At 39.5% G+C, this 19,637-nt stretch overlaps 1 protein-coding gene across 3 annotated transcripts in view; it reads right to left on the bottom strand.

Moving 5' to 3' along the window:
- The window catches only part of Lypd6b (LY6/PLAUR domain containing 6B), a 174,364-nt gene that overhangs the window by 100,013 nt on the left and 54,714 nt on the right, over positions 1 to 19,637 (bottom strand). For 2 of the 3 annotated variants that reach the window (XM_010620983.2, XM_033757232.1), the window contains exon 2: positions 7,292 to 7,365. The exons of the other annotated variant lie outside the window; for it this stretch is intronic. The gene's annotated coding sequence lies outside the window, so the exon portion shown is untranslated. The remainder of the gene's footprint in view (positions 1 to 7,291; positions 7,366 to 19,637) is intronic. 3 annotated transcript variants of the gene reach the window in all.

Here is a 19,637-nt window from a genome sequence, read left to right as displayed (position 1 = left end):
AAAAAAAAAAAAAAAAAAAAAAAAAAAAGAGGATAATCCAAACTCTTTCTTCTTTTCCTTCCTCCCATACTTCATTTTTGTGTATCTCTTTTCACTACCAGAAATATATTTGCTCGCTTGCTTTCCGTCCTCCCTCAATACAACATATGCCCAAAAGAGCAGAGCCTGTGCTTTGTTCACTACTCTTTCTCCAACGTCTGGCACCAAGTAGGCACTGAGGAAAACTTCACTGGATGATTTTTTAAAAATCTTTACTCTTTGCTTCATTCTCATTCCATCTGTGCATGTGTACATTAAAACCAAAGCACAGTGAAGTACAAAGAATATTTTCTCAGCCTTTTTTCTTCCTGAGTTTTGCCAAGAACAGCCCCCCATGGAAAGTCAAAGCCAGCTGAAGTAAATGTCCCAAGACATTTTGCTAATCCTGCAGAAACATGTCTAGAACTATACCTCACAGACCAATATTTTAAAATATTTTGACTTAGTGACTTTGGCACTCTTAAAATATTCCTCCTCTGGATCGTTTCCAAAAATGTTCTCTGGGAGTTTCTCAATGGAAAGAAAAATCAACTGCAATACCTATTCATGACCTTGAAATGAAACAGACTTATACCAGCTATACTGACTCTCTTTCCAGCATCTATAGCCAATGTGGTGGAGGGAAAGGTACAGAGCCCCAGTGATTGTCAGTGATGCTTGACAGTGGCCAGTCCTCTTTCTACCTCATTAAACTGACCATACAGCCCCAGTTTATCTAGGCTGTTTTACAATTCAGATTCTCACCAGCCAGAAACATTAACCTTCCTAAGTATGAGTCTGTAGGATCCTTTACATCTCATTAAGTTAGGCTAAAAAGGAAGCAACTCAGATGTGCACAGAAATGAAATGCCGTGATCCATTTAAGTCACTGGGTCTCTAGAACCCAGTAAAAAGAGAATAGAAAAACATTAAGTAAATAAGCAAATAAGAGTTCTTGATTCACAATTGGTCCTGGTCTTTACAATGGAATGTGCCAAAGGAAAAAAATGAATAATTAAATAAATAAAACCATCAGTCCACAGAAGCCAAGGGGCTTTGAGCAGGCTTAATTCTAAGTCTCAGTGTTCTATCTTGGCACTTGCTAACAAAGAGTTCTACTAAACTGCCTGCCAAGGAGCAATGAAGCAGAGCTCCAGCAATTCTTTCAACAAGCTACTGAGAGTGGAGGCTAATTTAATGGGGCAGGGCCAACTGCTGTTAGCCAACTGCGCATCTGTAAGATGGAAATAAGTTGTCCTGGTCTTTAGCAGTAACTCTCCTGGCTAAGCAGCTCTAAAAAGTTTCAAAGGCATTCTCCTTTCCAATGAGTTCATTTCCATCTGCAGAAGAGGAGAGGCAGCCAACACAAGGGCTTTCCCCAGTGTCCACGGAGCTGCCAGGGATTCAGATGTTCGAGCTTCATCCAACCCCTTCCCTAGAGAAAGAGCACACAGACTCAACTTCTTCTTGTTATTAACCTATGTAAATTTTCCAATGTACAGTCTATTTTAACCAAACAGAAATTGAATCATGGTAGATGGACTGTAAGTCCCTTTCCATAACAATCCTTTTAGTGTAAGTCTGCATGCTGCCTGGGTTGCATTCAGAATGTTGCCTCCACTTGCTACCAACAAGGAATTGAGCACAGCACTGGAAAACTTAAGTTTGCAAGGCCTTAAAAACGAATTGGGCTGGATATATAGCTCAGTTGGTAAAACACTTGCCTATGTTGCATGAGGACCTGGGTTTGATTCCAACCATAATAAAAATGTAAAATAAATAAATAACCTTTATTCCAAGCATGGGTCTTCTTTAAGCATGCCATGAACTAAACACTTGTCTGCCTTATTTCATTTGATTCTACACAATGCACCCCTGACTAACCCATGTTTTTGCTGTCTAGAAAAGGCACATAACAATAGAAAAGGACCCAGGACACACAGTTTTGCTCAGTCATTTGCTGTGTAGTTTGGGGTACACTTCTTTTCCTCTCTTAGCCTCACTTTCCCCACCTAAAAAGCACAAAGATAAGACTGGAATGTCTTACAGTATCACATACTCAATGATTCTATGGTTTTACAGATTTTTCTGAGATGTTACTCTCTTTGAAAAAGGTATTTTCATTTTCAGTTCTTTCTAGTCTTCCATTTTGTTTTTACCTCTTACACAAAGTCTTTGCAGTTCATATGTCCCTTGTCCTGTGCTAGGGAATTTTCTATCTCTTCAATTGCACAAGAGATCAATTTAAGGCTCAGGAATTTCCAGCTCTCTGGTCATCCAATTCTCTGACAACCTTCCTACCCTTTGATCATTATAAGGTGGGAAAGGTGGCCCTGATGGTCACATTGTCACACTCATATACTTTCTTATGGGATCCTAAACATGGGCCCTTTCTAACCATGCCTGCAAATGATTAGTTGGGAGACACACATCCTGGGACTAACCAGTAACCTCCATCACTTTCCCAAATGCTTCTTCTTTCTTTTTTACTTTTCTTATATTCCCTCACTCTTTCTTGTTTGCTCTTCCTTCCTTTCTTTCTTTATCTTCCTTTCTTCCATTTTCTTTCCTTTTTTCTTTTCCTTTTCATCTCTCTTTTTCATCTCTTCTCATTTGGTCCTACCCGTGCAATGAAGGAGGAGGTATTTATTCCCATTGGCGACTTATATAAAAATAAAATAAAGGAAGAAATTGTTGCTTATCTTCAATGAACAGAACCACAAGGTTAGAACTCAAAGCTACTTTCATGTTGACAGCACTAAGAAAGTTACCGCATAAAAGCCCATGAGATGAAATTAATTCCACACTGCAAATTAAGATCAACAACTACTTTCATGCTGAAAACACAGCTTTATGTCAAATGTTCTTCCATACAAAGTTGATAAGATTAGGGATAGATATCAAAACCATGATATTTTACTGATGAACAGCAGCATAATCCTTAGGATTAATGAAACTCCAGATCACAACTCTAATATATTTTCACTAAGCACGAGTAACTCATGTGGTGAGGATTTACAGTTCAATCAAAATATCTTCTCTGCATCTACTTGCGAACATAATACTCAAACACCCATGTGATTAGCAAAAGCAGCCCAGTCCAGGAGGGTTGCCAACAGTAGGCAAAAACGTGGCATATCTAAACAAATGAACATGGAAAGGTTTCATTATGACGGATGTTGTAGACATTTGGGATCAAAGGCTTTTAAGTAAGTAGGAAGTTTTAAGTTGGGAGCAATTGTAAAAAAGTCCTTAGACTCAATAGCCTTTCTTAGCCACAAAATGGATACAAGAAAGACCAAGATTTTGTGCCACTTGCCCTCAGGTAAAAAGACCTATTAGTATAAATGAGGTGGATATAAGCTTTCAGTGTTAGCAAGAACTGGAAGGAGAATGCGGTTCATCTCTCCTCAGTCATAGAAAATCATATAATCTGGTCCTACCATATTAATTCAGTGGAACCAGGCCTTATACCTTCTTTCAGAGATTTCTTTTCAGAAATCTTAGTTTTGAAAATGTACCTGCAACTTTACCTACAGGTATAACACAGAACTTTCCAGGTAACAAATATGGAAACTAACATTTGTCACTCCATTATTTATTCCATGGATGGTTGCCTACTCATTATGGTATGGCTACAGTACATGAGCCAAAGGACTCCGATGCCCAAATTAAACAAGTGACTTTTCCCTTTCTGCTCCCCTTGAAAGAACATTAAAGTCCCTCCTCCCTCCAGGAGGATAAGGCAAAGTAATGCATCTGGGTATTTGCTATTTTGGGGCTAGAGAGGGACAATCAATAGAGCAACACAAAATGTACTCTCCAAAAGCCTCAAGGTAGTACAGTTCCTCTGGCTATGTCCTGAAAAATCCAAGGCAGAGAAAGCACACACTTGCTTAAGATGTAAAAGGAGTAGAGCTGCTGCTCAGAGTCCAGCCAGCCAGCCTCTCAGGTACTCAGCAGGCACACAGGGAGGATGGGAAGCAACCACCATATTTGAACACAAGGACCAAAGGTAGGAGCCCAGGATGGAACAAAAGAAAAAGCCTGGGAGAATAAGAAAAAGAAATACATTTTTTTTTTCACAGAAAGAGATACGGTGTCAAGAAGCACGGAGACAACTGAAAAAGAAAATACGGCAACCTTGCTGTCCAGCATTTCAATGCTCTGTGCTGGGTATCTATTTTCATGCTTCTTTCTTCTTCCTTTGTAGATGCCCTGGGCCCAGTGGCAGGTCCTGTCCCTGTTGGCAGGTTCTTAGTCTTTCAACAGCCAAAACTAAGAGTACCTGCCTTGCACCTAGCACCAAATTAGAATGAACGATGTAGAGGTGACTTATACAGAATGTCTTTGCCTCACCACAGTTGGACTTATGCCTTTTGAACTTTAAGAATATATGAACATCATTTGCATTCAACTGAAATCATACTTTGAATTTTGAATCCTGATCTTTTCCTGGGTTAGGAAATTACAGTAGGGTGCTCTCTTATGTTGCCAGGCAGAAGTAGTGGGCCACAGCTCCCAGTCAACACTGAGATCACAAGAGAAACAGCAGACACACTACAGTCCACTGTGTGGTTTGGCTAGGATGTCTGGCAGGTTGAGTACATTAAATTCATTTTGGGTGTATGACATTTTCAATTCATGATGGCTTTCTCCAGATTTAACCCCATCCTAAGTGAAGGAGTATCTCTACAGGTTCTCTGCTCAGTAAACAAAGGCCCATTGAGAAAGCTAGATAAAACCCACTTCATCTATTTCATCATGAGCACCATGAGCTGGGGATGTTGCCAACATCAGAGGAAAAGCCCATGACCCTCAAAAGCACTGGACAGTCCACACCCTTCCTCACAGGAACTTCCCCCACCCAGGAGATAAACTTGCTATTGCACAACTGAAACAGAACCATTGACTCAAAGATTATCTCCACCTAGAAATCAGTAGGAGGACACCATGCAGCCTACCAGTCCATCATACTTTTCACATGAAGGAGGTAAGTACATCCATCCTTCCCAAAGAGATGTCCAGGTGAAGCATGTCATGGCTGGTTTCCTAAAGGAACCACGGACAGGAAGTATATCTGGAGGGCAACCCAGACCTAATCACTTCACACCATATTAGGTGATATCTCGATTGCTATATTTCGTATTTTGTTTTCTCAAGGTTTTAGACATTGTTTATACTCTTAAGTAATTTTGCTCTCAGGTCTCTTGTCTTTTATTCTATTTCTTTTCTTGTTAGGGACTTAGAAGTGCAAAGCAGGTGGCTTTTTCAGAAAACTTCCTAAGTATATAGATTTGTTCATTCTTGCCTTGCATGAGTACGGCTGATAGCCAACAGAGGATTTCCTTGTGTGTGAATGATATCCCCTAAATGCAGTTTTAGGAAGCAGTAGTTGACCCCTAAATTTCCATAGGTCCTTTGCTATTTACCCACTCAGCATTTCCTAGCAACCTAACAGGAACTGCTTATCATTTTTCATCACAAAAGAGATAAGATTCACCAGGTGAGTTCTCCCTTTCTCTTATTTGTGAGGTTGAGCAAGTGGCCAAGATAATATTAGATTATCATCCTATATATAACAATCAAGAGGATCAGAACACCAGGCAAGATTTAAAGTAGAGCAGTCTCTCAAGCAAAAATAAAAGATAGGTGATGTGTTCTTCCTTGGCACATCTTTATACCGTGAGCAATGAACAGATAAATAGCCTTCTACAATGCAAAATGTTCTGCAATTGCTTTAAGAAATTTTGACTTTTTGGTTATTTATTTATTTATTTTGGTACCAAGGATCAAACTCAGCACCTTAAGCTTGCGAGGCTGGCAGTGGCACCACTGAGCTAAATCCCCAGTCCTTGACTTATTTTGAAAGATTATTATTCTAATTTTTTTTCTCTCCTTGAGTTTATTGGTACATTTTAGATATACAGTACAGTTACACTCATTGGGATCTTGCACCTTTACATGACAGGTCTTGGTTCTCATTTTTTCCCCTTGTCCCTGCCCTCCCTTCACCCCACCTCCTCCCCTCCCCATTTACAAACACTTTATTTCCATTTTTTTCATTTTCTCATATATTTTTCCCTTATTACTTTTCCCCTACCCTTTGCACTTTCCCTACACCTTTAGCCCTGAAAGGTTATTTTTAAAAAGAGAAAGTGAAGAAAATTTTTCATATTCGAAGACCCTCTTGGCACTACTCATTGGGAAATGCTGAGTGTCTTACACAATTCTTTCAATAGTCTCCATCCCAAGCAGTCAAAAACACTAAAGACTGCCTCGATTAATACTGAATGAAATCCAGGTCAGTGTCCACTTTCCACCCTTTGGGGAGTCTCTCAAGTAATTACAACAGCTGCAAAACAACATGAGGAGGCATATGTGGCTCCAACGAGGACGACCAGGACAAGAACTCAGTTTCCAGAACCATTCCTGAAGTCCATAATGTAAATCTACAGCATGAGCCAACTAACTTGCTCTACTACTTAATGACTGCCCCTCTCAGTAAATTTCAGATGCCATCCAAAGAAACATTCTCAACTGTCATAACCAGATCTCTGTCAAGCTATCCAGAAAATGCAATTCAATTTCAGGAAAGATTACTACATAACCAAGAAGAAAAATAAGACACAAGCCCAATTTTTCAAGAAATTAATGATGGCAATATCATACCCAAGTGTGAGGAGCTAAATGATGTTAACAGTAATGGGCTGTTTCTACTCTTAAATAGTTGAGTACAATTTGTTACTCTAAAAACAGTAGCAAATTGCAGCAAACTCTAAAATTTTAATATATGTTGCATTGAAATGACAAAGCTCTTTGCTATAGAATTTAACATAAGCTCACCTTGTCTTTCAAAATTATAAATGAAAATCTTAAAAGTCACTTACCTATACAGAACTATATTTTGAAGACACACCTATGGCCAATAACTAAGTAAGAAAGAAGATAAGGTAGACTGTGACATGCTGGATATTTAGGCACCATTACACCATGTAGCCAAGAAGGGAATAGTTCCAGGGCTCAAACTACACTTATGTACAAATTAGCTATAACTTTTCAGTGAGGAAGTGGCATCCCCTCAAAAGATCAACTGTTCTATCTCTAGCCTCTGTTCTGCAAGGCGTTCCTGCTACAATTTAAGAAGAACCTAAATAAATACAATAAGTAAATCCTATAATGTATTTCTAGCCACCAAAAACATACAGATAACATCCTAAGAAAGTGTACACATAGTGCCTGGAGGTATAGCTTAATGGTAAGATATACTTACCACATGCAAATTCTTGCATTCAATTCTCAGCAGTTAATCAATCAGTCAATGAAGTTTGCATGTATACATACATGCTGGAAGGGAAAGAAAAATTAAATTAAATTAATAAATAAATTAAAGACGGCAAATGGCAAGTCACATACACAAGTTAAGGTTATTCTGGAAGCAAGTGCTCCTAAAACCTCTTGAAGCAGACTGAGCACCAGGCCCCTCTTATGGTAAAGAAGCCAAAGAGGAGACTTTGGCAGCTTGCTAAGGCTCTTGAAAGTTGCTGAAACAACTTCAGGTCATTCCTGCCCCCCAGCTCCAGAAGACAAGAAATGAAAAACTCCAGAGCTCCTCAAAACACAAGAAAACAAAGCAACACAGAATTGGCAGAATAAACAACATCTTCAAATACCAAACATTTAGAATGCTACTATATAGGAAATATTTCATCTAATAAAATATGGGACTAAAAATGAACAAACAAAAAAGGTTTAAAAAAAGAAAACAGGGTGCTGCTGCACCTGCCTGGCAAGCACAAGGTCCTGAGTTCGATTCCCAATATCGAAAAGAAAGAAAGGATTTACAAACTAAATAAACACTCATACACTATAAAATCATTGAAATTAAAAACAATGTATGGGTTTAACCACAGATTTATATAACTGAAGAGATTACTGACCTATTAAGACTTATGAAGAAAGGGAATCACAACGCAGTAAAGTGAGATAGAGATGGAAAATGTTAAAAGGTTATTAAGCAGCACAGAAAGTAGACTAGAAATGTTCAGTACAAGTCTAATAGCAGACCTAGAAGGGAAGAACAAGGTAGAGAAGAAACGTGGTGTCCTAGTGACACCCAGTGGGTCGATGTCTGCTCAGGTTGACTGGGGAGGTGGAAGACTGCTGACTCCAAGAGCCAGAGAAACCAGGAAACTCCCTAGGTGACAATCAGATAAAAGCTAATTATTCAGCCAAAACATCACCATGCCTTGCTTGCCTGCCTTGCTACCTAAAACAAACACTGCTGCACTCAGCAAAACTCTACGCCCTTGTGGTTCCTCAGTAAAGTTGGGGGTTTGAGTCAGTTCCAGGATTCACTCCATTTCAGTGAAGTTCCCTGCCCTCCCCAAAGATTTTCTAGGGCTCTTGTTCTATAAGGGTTTGCTGGCCTAAAGCCAGCAAAGAAAGGCAATTTTGAGACATATTACCCAAGATTTTTCTAGAATAAGAGACACCAATCTAAAGATGTAGAAAACACTCTATCTCCAGCAGAAGAAATAAAAAGTATTCTACATTTAGACACATTGACGAAGTACTACAGAATACCAAAGGCTATTAGAATGTTATAAAAGCAGCCAGAAAGGGGTCAACAATAAGACTGACAGCAGGTTTCTTAACAGCAAGAACTGAAGTCAGAGACAATAGTTCTCCTCAAAGGAAAAAAAGAACTAAAATATTCAATGAGGCTACTTTTTAAAGAATGAGGATGAAATATCAAGTTTACTAACACCAGAACCTCACTAAAGAAATTTCTAAAGAGCATAATTTAGGAAGAAGGAAAATTAATCCCAAAAGCCTGAAACATAAAAGGAAAGGAAAGTCGGTAAATATAAAGGTAACTTTAGGTAGGTATTTTCAACTGTCACTATAAAATAATGAAACTAGCATGTACACTGTGGTGGCAAGAGAAATTGGAACTTAACTATTAGACAATATCAGGTAATTTTAAAAAGGATTATCAGAATTAAAAAAACTCCAGAGTACTGGTGTCATTTGGAAAAAGGGTTATGGTGCTGACCTACTTAACTCACAATGGAGAACAGGGTGTCATGGCCTTAATCACCTGGACTGGAAAAGACGTCCTCTCCACCTCCCTCCCATCCTAACTCACCCAAGCTTCCCCTCACCTGTTGTTATGGGGTGTAGAAAAGCTGACTTTTTTCCTAACAAGATGAAATTTCCGGAGGGATCCCATGGCCCCTGAAGGCAGGGTGGCTTCCTGAAGGAGGAAGAGAGGATCTGTGCAAAGAAAATTCTTCCAGGAGGAAAGTCAGTATTTTGGCAGCGGAAATCTTCAGCTGTGTCTAGAAAGTAATCTACTTATCCTAACTCTTGGGCCAGGTATGGCTTTGTTTATGCAGGGCTTTGCTGGGGCTAGGCATTGTTTGACTTTAGCAAACAGGCTTAGAGATTAGTGATTTATAGAGTTACTGCATGCACTGCTAGGCAAGGACATGTTTGCATTCCTGATTTTTGCCAATGGAGAGGTTTTGGGTGGAGAGGATGAGTTGATGAGAAAAGTTTCTATTTGGCTGGGAAAGCCCAGTTTACTCCTGAAACCTTCCTGAAGGATGCAGTCTGAACATGTGAATGCACAGCAATTTCTTCCTAGCAAGACAATAGTTCAAAAGCTTCCTTGACTTAACTGTTGGTATTGAGCTCTAGGACAATGCTCAAAGCAGCTTCTTGCGGCCATGTCTTCATCACTTTTACTGACAACCTGAACAAAAGGGTTGACTTGGGTAGAGGGAGGTGAGAAAGTTGGGGAAGAGTAACACTGTAACTGGAATTCTAACTTGTGAGGTCCAGGTTCCTTTTTACCTGAAGAAAACCAGAAGATCAATTGGCAAGAGAGAAAATGCCCATTACATTTCTGAGCCGGGTCCAAATTATTTATGAACTATGCATTTATTGGGTTATCTCTTTCTCTGGTGAACCCCAGTAGAGGAATAAGTGAGACTACTGATTTATAATTGATCTTCAGAAGCACAAGATATGATGCTAACTCTTGTGGTTCACTAAGAACAAAAGGTGTAGGCTGTTGAAGATATCAGGTTAGTACAGCATGCACACCTGTTCATGGTATCCTATTATCCTCCTAACATAATGTACTTTATAACTCCTTCATAAAAAAAAAAAAAGACTCATGCATTTAAGGCCCCAAATGCCATTATCTGGTTTCTCAAATGCATATACTGCCAAGAGTATTGGTATAAATTATCTGCTAAATAATGAAAATAATGTTCACTGCTCAGCAGAAATTTGTTGCTGATAATTACAAGGAACTTTTTCCCACATCCAATGAGAATTACATATTGTTATTCTCCAAGTATTATATTCATAAGCCATATTAGAGGGGCTGTGAAGAATTAAAGATTATTCTTTAATATTCTCAAAAATGGAGTAAATATTTCAGAAAAATCAGTCAACAAATATGTATGAGTTCACCGTGCTACTTGGTTATGGCAGAAAGAGGAAGACCGTGGATTCCATAGGCAAGTGCCCATAACTAGAAAAGTACAGAACAGATGAGTCAGTGGGGACTTGTTGGTTAATACTATATTGGTATTTCCTAAATATGTTGTTATGGTTTATGCCCTCAAACACTCCAAGGTGGGGCTTTTGGGAGTGACTGGTCACCAGTATACGATAACTGGTTCAGTCCACTGCTTGGATTACCATAGTTCTGGATGGGGCTGAATGGATTTAATAAAGACAGAAGTCCTTCCCTGGGTGTGAGTGGCATCAATCAACAGGCTTATAGCCTGAATGGAATAAAAAGGAAAAGGGAGGCTCACTGCTACTTCTTTTTTCTATCTGCCCTGCAAGGACAGTTTCTCTCTGTCATGCCACTCTGCTCAAGACCCAGCCCACTATGGAATGAAACATCTGTGAGATGTAGGAAACCAGGTAATGGTGTTTGGGGCCATAAATGCATAGATCTGTTCTTTATGTAGGAGTTATAAAACATATTATATAAGGGAAGAGCATACACTACTATGAACAGGTATGCAAGAGCAAGTAACTTGGTATCCTCAACCAGGGTACACCTTTTGTCCTTAGCAACCCACAAAATAAACCTTTCCTCCTTTTACTTGTGGGTGTCAGGTATTTTGTCCCAGCAACAAGGAAGTAACTAAGTCATATGTGTTACTTGATCAACCAAAACCTCATGAATTTTTGGAGTGAAGACTCATAAAGTCTTTTTAGAGCTTTAAAAAAAAGTTATTTTTCCTGGCCTGCCACACAAGCACAAGGGTCCTGAGTTTGATCCCCCGTACTAGAAAAAATAATTTTTTTAATTTAAAAATTTTAAAAACTTATTTTATCTCCCCCCTCTTCCTTTCCATAAATCAGCACTTGTAGTCCAAGATCTGCACTTGAGATTCTGCAACATGCACCCTGTCGTCATTGTTATTGGGATGGGTTTTTTTTGTTTGCTTGCTTGCTACTCATTTGCCCTCTGTGTCCAACATGAATCCCTAAATTCACTGTCTGTTCTGCTCTGGGCCCCAGAAGATGAGCCCTGAGGACAATATTAACCAGCTGCCTGTGTAAGGAGACTTATAGTTGGCACTGGCAGGAGATGGAGGGAAGGAAAAGGGAGATCAGGGTGTTCCATCCTACTCCCCACATGCCTCATCTCAGCATCTCTGGTGCAGGCTGTACTCCTGCACTCCAGAGAGGTCCTCCAAAATATTCTGTCCTCCCCTTGTCTATCCAGCCCAGGGCTGGCCATGACATTCCATTGTTGTAGTTCTTTGTTCTTTAACAATGCACACACTTCTGTGGGGACAACCTTTATTGACCTCTTCATCTGAGCCAGTGGGGTGAATTCTGTATCCTTCTGGAACAATTACTAATATAATCACGAAATTTGGTCAGGCAAATCAGCTGTGTGAACTCCTACATTCTCGATTAGACTCTCAAAATTTAACAGCATAAAAAAGAGGAAAAAAACATTCACCATCTATTAGGAAAAACAATCCATAAAGATAAAACACATACATGATAAAAGTAGCGTTGGTCCTCTACATCCACTCCTGAAAATTTTATTCTGAGAAAACAATACCTTAGAAATGAAAATTTTTTCTCATGAAATTTATTACATTATCATCTATAGCAGAGGAAATTGTAGAAACAACATAAATGTCCAGCAGAAAGAGAACAGTTACATTGTGACATATCAACTTGATGAATTATGAGGCGAAAATATTACTGTTAAAACTTTGTGGAAGCAAAAAAGTTTATTTTAATAATGACAAATAAAACATTTTAACATGCATCAGAATTTTAGTTATATAAAAATACAAATGCATGTAGCTAAATATTAGATAAAATTTCACAAAATTAAATCCTGTGAGGGCCAGGGATTTAGCTTGGTGGTGCCACTGCCTGCCTCATAAGCGCAAGGTCCTGAGTTCAATCCCTGTTACCAAAAAACAAAACTAAACTAATTAATGTATTGGATGACTCAAGCTCTAAGTACTTTGTATTTTTATTCTTTAAAATCCCTTAAAATAAAGGATTAAAACAGTATACTAGTATCCAGAGACTTCATGGCTAGAGCTAGTAATAACAGATGCATCCTTGGCATTGAGGGTCTTCAAGATGACCTTCTGCCTTCCAATCAATAGACAGCCTTACAAGGACATTCAAATTCAGTAAGACAGACTGACCATGCATAAGCATGTACAGTTAGTAAAAACAAATGAAACTGCAGAAAGTGTTTTTACTCTCAGATTTATGACTCACCGTATATATTGACCACATATGCTGACTCTAACTGGGGATGGTTTAAAATGAAAGCATTTACTTAGACAGTTTTTATGTAATGCTTGTGAGCTCTATTTCAGAGATTGCACACTTTCATTAGAAGTGGTAAGAAGTGAACAGTGTCATTTGGGGACCTTCAGTAGAGGTTTTAAAATATGCTTCATGCACCTCCTTAAAGAGATCCTATCTTGCAGAGTGATAACAGATTGATGGTCATGACCTTCTTCACATTCTTCTAACTCCTTTCAAAATGAAATCAAGGCTCTTGCTCCTGGTGTCTATGGGCCAGTTGCCAAGGAGCTGTAAGGAGGGCTACATATAATCCCTCACTCTCAAGATCATCATTCAAGTTCATCGTTAATGTGTTAATGCCACCGAAGAACATGTCAAAAGAGGAGAAAATGCAAGAGCGACATGCTTCCCCCACTCCTGAGGACCACTTCTCTTTAAGCAGTTGTCAAAAAGACAGTGTCTTCATGTCAAAGACAAATATGACACCATATTGACATCACAACAAAATGCTTTTGCAGACCTAAAGGAATTTATGCCTTAATTTTAAACTGATGATTTCATATCTTCCTAAATTATACAGTTTAGCGAGCTTTCCTAATCTAAAACTTTTATTGGTCTAGAATGTATATTATCTTGAAATATTTCTATTTCTGTTTTATAGCCAACCACATGATAATTTTCTTTAATTACACATTAACTCCAGTGTATTACCTGAATATGCTGTTATCATTCTAACAGGGTAAGGATTAATGGCTAAGTGCTCTGCTATAAGCCAACTGAAGAAACAGAAGAATTAGACATGATTCCTTTTCTTACTTCTCAGACTTGAATAATATTAATTACACTGCCATCTTGCATTTATAAAGTACTTTTCCATTTCAAATCATTTTCATATCCAGTATTATATTTTTCTGGATCTTATACCTTAGAGACAAACACTCCCAACAAACAATTCGCTGACCTTTCAATTCTCTGATGCCCAAACATTGTGGGGTGTGTGTGTGTGTGTGTGTGTGTGTGTGTGTGTTTGTGTGTGTATGTGTAACACAGTGAGAGGTGGTGTTAAGCATGGCCTTTGAAGATAAACATAGACTCAAGTCTCAGCCCAACCTTTGCTACATGACTTTGGATGAATTACTTTATCAGTTTTACCATATTTAATGTGAGGATAATACCACATTCTATCAATGCCTTTGGAAGGACTAAATAAGATGCAACTTATGAAAAGGTTCTGGTACACATTATGTCATATAGCAAGCACCCAAAAACTAGAAAAATTATTGCAACTATTTCTTCTCTGTTTTATATATTTTCTTGCCCCTTCTCTGATTTGTTTAAAATTGTCATGGCTTGTGTCTAGTTGTCCCCCCAAAGCCTCATGCAATCATAGATGGGACTTTTTCAGAGGTGACTGGATCTATAGTGTGTGATGCTGGAATTGATTCCTGATGTGATGCTAGGCTCAAGGGCACTAGGATTAAGGCTGTGAGTGCTACCCACAGCCCCATGTTGCTTTGCCACCTACTGCCTTCTATGAACTGTCTCTCTTCTATGAACTGTGCCAATCTGCCTTCAAGCCAGCTGATTATGGACTGAAACCCCTACAAACTGAGCCAAACAAACCTTTCCTCCTTTAACTTTGGGTGTTGGGTATTTTGTCTCGGATGCAAGAAAAGCAACTAAGACAAAAATATTTAAATTTGGAGAAGTATGGGTGGTACAGTAAATCAAGAACAACAAAGCCTGTCCCAGAAAGTGTAACAGAAAGTACTATGTCAGCGTGATCTCAGACCTCAGACACTTTCTGTCCTGAGGGCCCTGCTAGAGCAAACAGCCAACAAAAATTCATCCATTTCTCTCTGTGATGTGTAAGGTTAATAGCACGTTGGTTAAATTCCACCACTGTTTATCAGTTGGCATTCCTGTATTCTAAGTTTAAAAGTATACATATCAAGGCTGGGGATTTAGCTCAGTGGTTCCGCCGCCTGCCTCACAAATGCAAAGTCCTGAGTTCGACCCCTGGTACCAAAAAAAAAAAAAAAGTATACATATCAAATCCAAGATGTCTCAAACAAATAATTGTATCTGTTTACTGTGACAGCCAGTTTGCACAGTAATTGCACTTCCTGGTATTCACATATCTGGTAGTCCCCACACCACCTGCGAAACACACACACACACTCAAGCAAGGATGGTCTAATACAAAACCAACAGAATTAGATAGAAACAGTAAGTCAAACGGGTTTTTCCCTTGGTCTCTTGGAGTACTTTCTCTAGGAAATCCAAGTACCATACCATGAGGAGACACAAGCAGCTCCACGATTAAAGCTCCCATATACAAAGGTCAACTTGCCAGCCCCAAAGGCCAGCCATATGAGTAAGTGTTCTTAGAAATAAGCCCTCCAGCCTCAGAAAACCTTCAGATAACTATAGCACTAGTCAACATCCGACTAAAACACGGGAGACTCTAATACACAATTAACTAGTCCTGTCACTTCTGAATTCCTGACTCCCAGAAACTAAGATAGACAAAAAATGTATAGCAATGTTATGTTTTATATCACTAACTTGTGGAGGGCCGAGGGTTTAGCTCAGTGGTGCCACTGCCTGCCTTGCAAGCACAAGGACCCGAGTTTGATCTCTGGTACCAAAAAACAAACAAATAAATTGTGCAGTGCTTTGTTATATAACAATGGCTAATTATTACAGTAATAAGGGTAATTTGGCAAGAATATAGGCCGGAATGACTTGTTCCTCTCCAACCTAAAGAAGTGGCCAAAAAATGGTGAATGAACAAAGGAAAATGGCTTTAACATGGTCATCCTTCTCCCATTTTAAGTATAATCATTTTACAAATTAACAAATGAGTGAAACCTCACACTAATTCCAAAGGTCTAAAAATTTTTTTAAATGGCACATTTGATTACATATTTAATGCAAATTATTTATATGGAAAACTGTAAGTAAAAATATAACTAATGAAAAAAATGTTTAATAATGTAAGATAGAGGGTTGCTACTCTTTGTGTATGAGAATGCATAAATCAATAAAAAGAATCACTCAATGTTGTTTCACTTGCATTTCTGTAAAAGCCAATGATGAGCATTTCTTCATGTATTTATTGGCCATTTGTACTTCTTCTGTGACCTGTCTATTCATGTTTTCATTTTTGGCTATCATGAAGAAATCAAATCACAAATGCTGCCAAGGCCTCAGGGAAGAATGAATCTTTCTACATTATTGGTGGGGATGTAAGTAGTACAACCACTCTGGAAATCAGTATGGAGATCCATCAAAAAACGAAACTTAGAAATTCCTTTTGACCTAGCTATTGCCCATCTAGTTATCTTCTCGAAAGAATTAAAGCCATCATTGCAGTGATACATGCATAGCTATGTTTATAGCAGCACAATTCATATAGCTAAGTCTTGGAAGCAGCCTATATATCCATCAGCAGATGAATAGAAAAATAAAATGGAGTACTACTCTGCCATAGAGGATAGGCTTGAGTCTTTTGTAAGAAAATGCATGCCCTTTGGGACCTAATGTTAAGTGAAATAAATCAGATGCACAAGCTCAAACATCACATGGTTTCTTTTACAAGAGAAACCCAAATTATAAATAAAGAACAAAATAAAAGATAGATAATAAAAAGTTGGAAGACTGCTCTTTCTCAAAGGGGAAGCAGATGAAGAGGCAGGAGAGGAGGAGAGGAGGAGGGGATAGAGGGAAAATGGATGAGCACGGTATGTAAACATTATGTACTGCAAACATGTACCAAAAGAAGGAAGTGGATCAAGAGGGGGAGGGAGAGAAGGAAAAAGGATGGAAAAAGGAACAAAGATATGTTATGTGCACGTACCAACTCCACACCAGAATGTGAACATTATGTCTTACACATATGCACCAATAAAGAATGTGGTATTTTTTTTAAAAAAGCATACATACGAGTCACTCATTACTAAAACTGAAAGCAAATGTGCCCGTAGGATTCCAATAAAATAAAAAGGGCCCAAAGATTGAACCTAGAGCCCTCTATATTCAGAATGAGGTAGATTCAGCAAAGTGGACCAAAGAGTGGTCACTGAGACAAGAGTTAGAAGGAGAAGAGGGTTCTTTTGTTCATAGTTTTGGGAGTGGGACACACAAAAAGCATGGTGCTAGCTCTAAGAGAGGACCCTGCAGCTTCATTGCAGCAGGAAATCACTTGAGAAAAACAGATCACATCGCAATACAGGAAGCCAGAGAGCAACTCAGGGGTCAGGCACAGGTTTTTAAAATTCACTTGTACAAAAATTAACTCGGGCTCCAAGAACTATCATAATTCCTTCCAAGGGCAGTATCTCCAATGAGTTAAGGACTTCCCACTAGGTCCTACCACCTTTTAACATTGTCACACGGGCGGGGGGGAGGCAGAACAGAGCTTCCAGCACATGAACCCTTGAGGAACAAACTACATATAAACCACAGCAAAGTGATGAATTATACCAAACTTTGATTGCAAGGTCAAGTAAAATAGTTTATTAGAGTTTGCCACATGATCACTGTAAAGATCCAATTTCTCTTCAGCTGTCAATAAATGTTGCAACACCAATTATATGCCAGACACAGTACTTTTGTTGCTTGTTTGTTGAGACAGGGTCTTGCTAGTCCGGGTTGGCCTTGAACTTGTGATCCTTCTGCCTCAGCTTCCCAAGTGCTGGGGCTACAGTCATGCACCACCATGCCTAGCTCAGACATAGTAGTATATGACTGTAGCTTTTTTATCTTTTATGTTGTAACTTCAATGTGTTATGGCTGCTTATATAGTTTGTTCTTCCAGGTTACATTCAATAGGACATTAGAAATTCTTGAGTAGGAAGATGAAGAGTCAAAAGTAATCATATTCAAATTCATTAGATATCAGCAAATGGGACACCAGAAAATTAGTGATAAATATCAAGACAGAGCTAAAAGACTTCTGATAATCATAGTAATGATTTTATGACTTCTTTATACCTAAAGCAGTCTGGATAGATTAGGTTGCACTGCTATAACACACAACCCTTCCATCTCAGTGATCTCACACAGTCTAGTCTATTTCTTGCTTACTCAAATGCTGTCGTCCACAAGCCTGCTGGCCAAACAAAATTCGGGAGCTCAAACTAGGAGGCCAAGGTGCAGAATCATCAGGCAGACTCTGGGGAGGTTTCTGGAACACTTCCGCTTTATTCGGGAAATGCACAGGCTTATATAGGGAACCGTGGGGGAGGAGCATTTAATGTTTGGCGATATCTTATTGGCCAGACAAGGCAGAGTGATTTCTCTTGAGCAAGGTGAAGGAGTCACAGACTAGGGACAGAGGTGTAGCCTGCTGGACCCAGCATCTACGCACTTAGGCAAGTTAGCTCAGGAGACAGGAGTGTGGCACACCTGGCCCAGCCAGGCTTGAACTTCTCCCACAATTTCCCCTCGTCTTTGACTTCAGAGCCTCAGCCAACAGAACCACATTTTCATGAGTTTATTTATACCTTTTACAGGCTAGGCATCTGATTTTTAAGATAAAGAGCAGTAAAATAATTTTAAGCAGGGTCAACATACAGGATGATGACAATAGCAATCCTTTAGCCCAGGAACTTAAGTTTTTCCACCCAGCTGGAATGCCAGACCAGATTATCTCTCATATATTATTAAGAGTTAACAACATCAAGAGCCTGTGTATCATTTAATTGAACAATGAGTCAAGGCTTGTAAATGTTGATTGTATGTGGAATCCCAGGTTTTTCATATATAATTTGACAGATTTTTATACTCATTACAATGTTGACAACAATAAGGAGTAACACAAATATGGGCGAAATTTGCATGACAATGGCTTAGAATCTTAGTCCCTAATAATTGAATTTTTTTCCCAGACAGGATTTATCTGGGTTCGTATATTTAAAATGGCAGCATGGACATCTTGAGACAGTAGGGCAGTTTCTCCGAAGGCCTGTGTGGTACTTTTTGTCAATTGGTTGGCAGCAGTGGCAGAGATTACCAAATCATGTCTACTGTGAGGATGAAGCATAAGGTTAAAGAGCGGATCTGAATTCTCAAATCTTTTGTAAGATTTATGGGAAGCCAAATAGCAGGAGGCATTCTAGCTAAATATAGATACCAAAAAGAGGAATGATTAAACAAAAGGGGGTTTATACATGGAGTCAAGCAAAACTGGGGTGATACCGGTTGGCTTGAGGCCCACAAATCGAGAATCATTCCCAAAAGGTCTGGGTAGCTGACCCTTCCATGGCGGTGGGATACAGGAAAACGAACATGAATGGGGAAGGCAGACAAGAGCTGAAGGGAAAAAGAGATAATAGGCCAATCTATGGTAACAAAGATAGAGATATGGGGGTTAGGTACCAAAATCCATACTTGAAGATTTGGGGAGGGAGGACCAGCCCATGTTGAATTCGCAGTGAGGTCTGCACAGGGTAGGTGCAGTGGGGACTGCGGCTGTAGCCCTGCCAGGAAGGGTCCAGGGTCTCCCGGCTGCGCCAGCCCCGAGGGCCTTCAGTGGGAGGGCTCCCAGGGACAGTTATGCCAGGCCTCCCCAGACACCTGCCACACTTCCTCGGTCACAGCCACGTTGCGGCGTGGGGGCGCCAGGTACATACGAGGCAACTCTCTCAAGGCCGTTGCTCCAGGTCCTGGCATCTCAAATCCTGGAGGAGCTGAGGTTCCGTAGGTCCCAGGAAGCCTGCTGCAAGCACCCCCACGGGATATCCGGACCTGGACAGCGAGGATGCCCTGGGCAACCTGGACCCCAG

This window comes from Fukomys damarensis, unplaced genomic scaffold (genome assembly GCF_012274545.1).
Source record: "Fukomys damarensis isolate Sample0158 unplaced genomic scaffold, DMR_v1.0_HiC HiC_scaffold_29, whole genome shotgun sequence".
NCBI classification, from domain to species: domain Eukaryota; kingdom Metazoa; phylum Chordata; class Mammalia; order Rodentia; family Bathyergidae; genus Fukomys; species Fukomys damarensis.
Note: the sequence above shows the minus strand (reverse complement) of the source record. Positions and strands in the feature narration are given on the sequence as shown.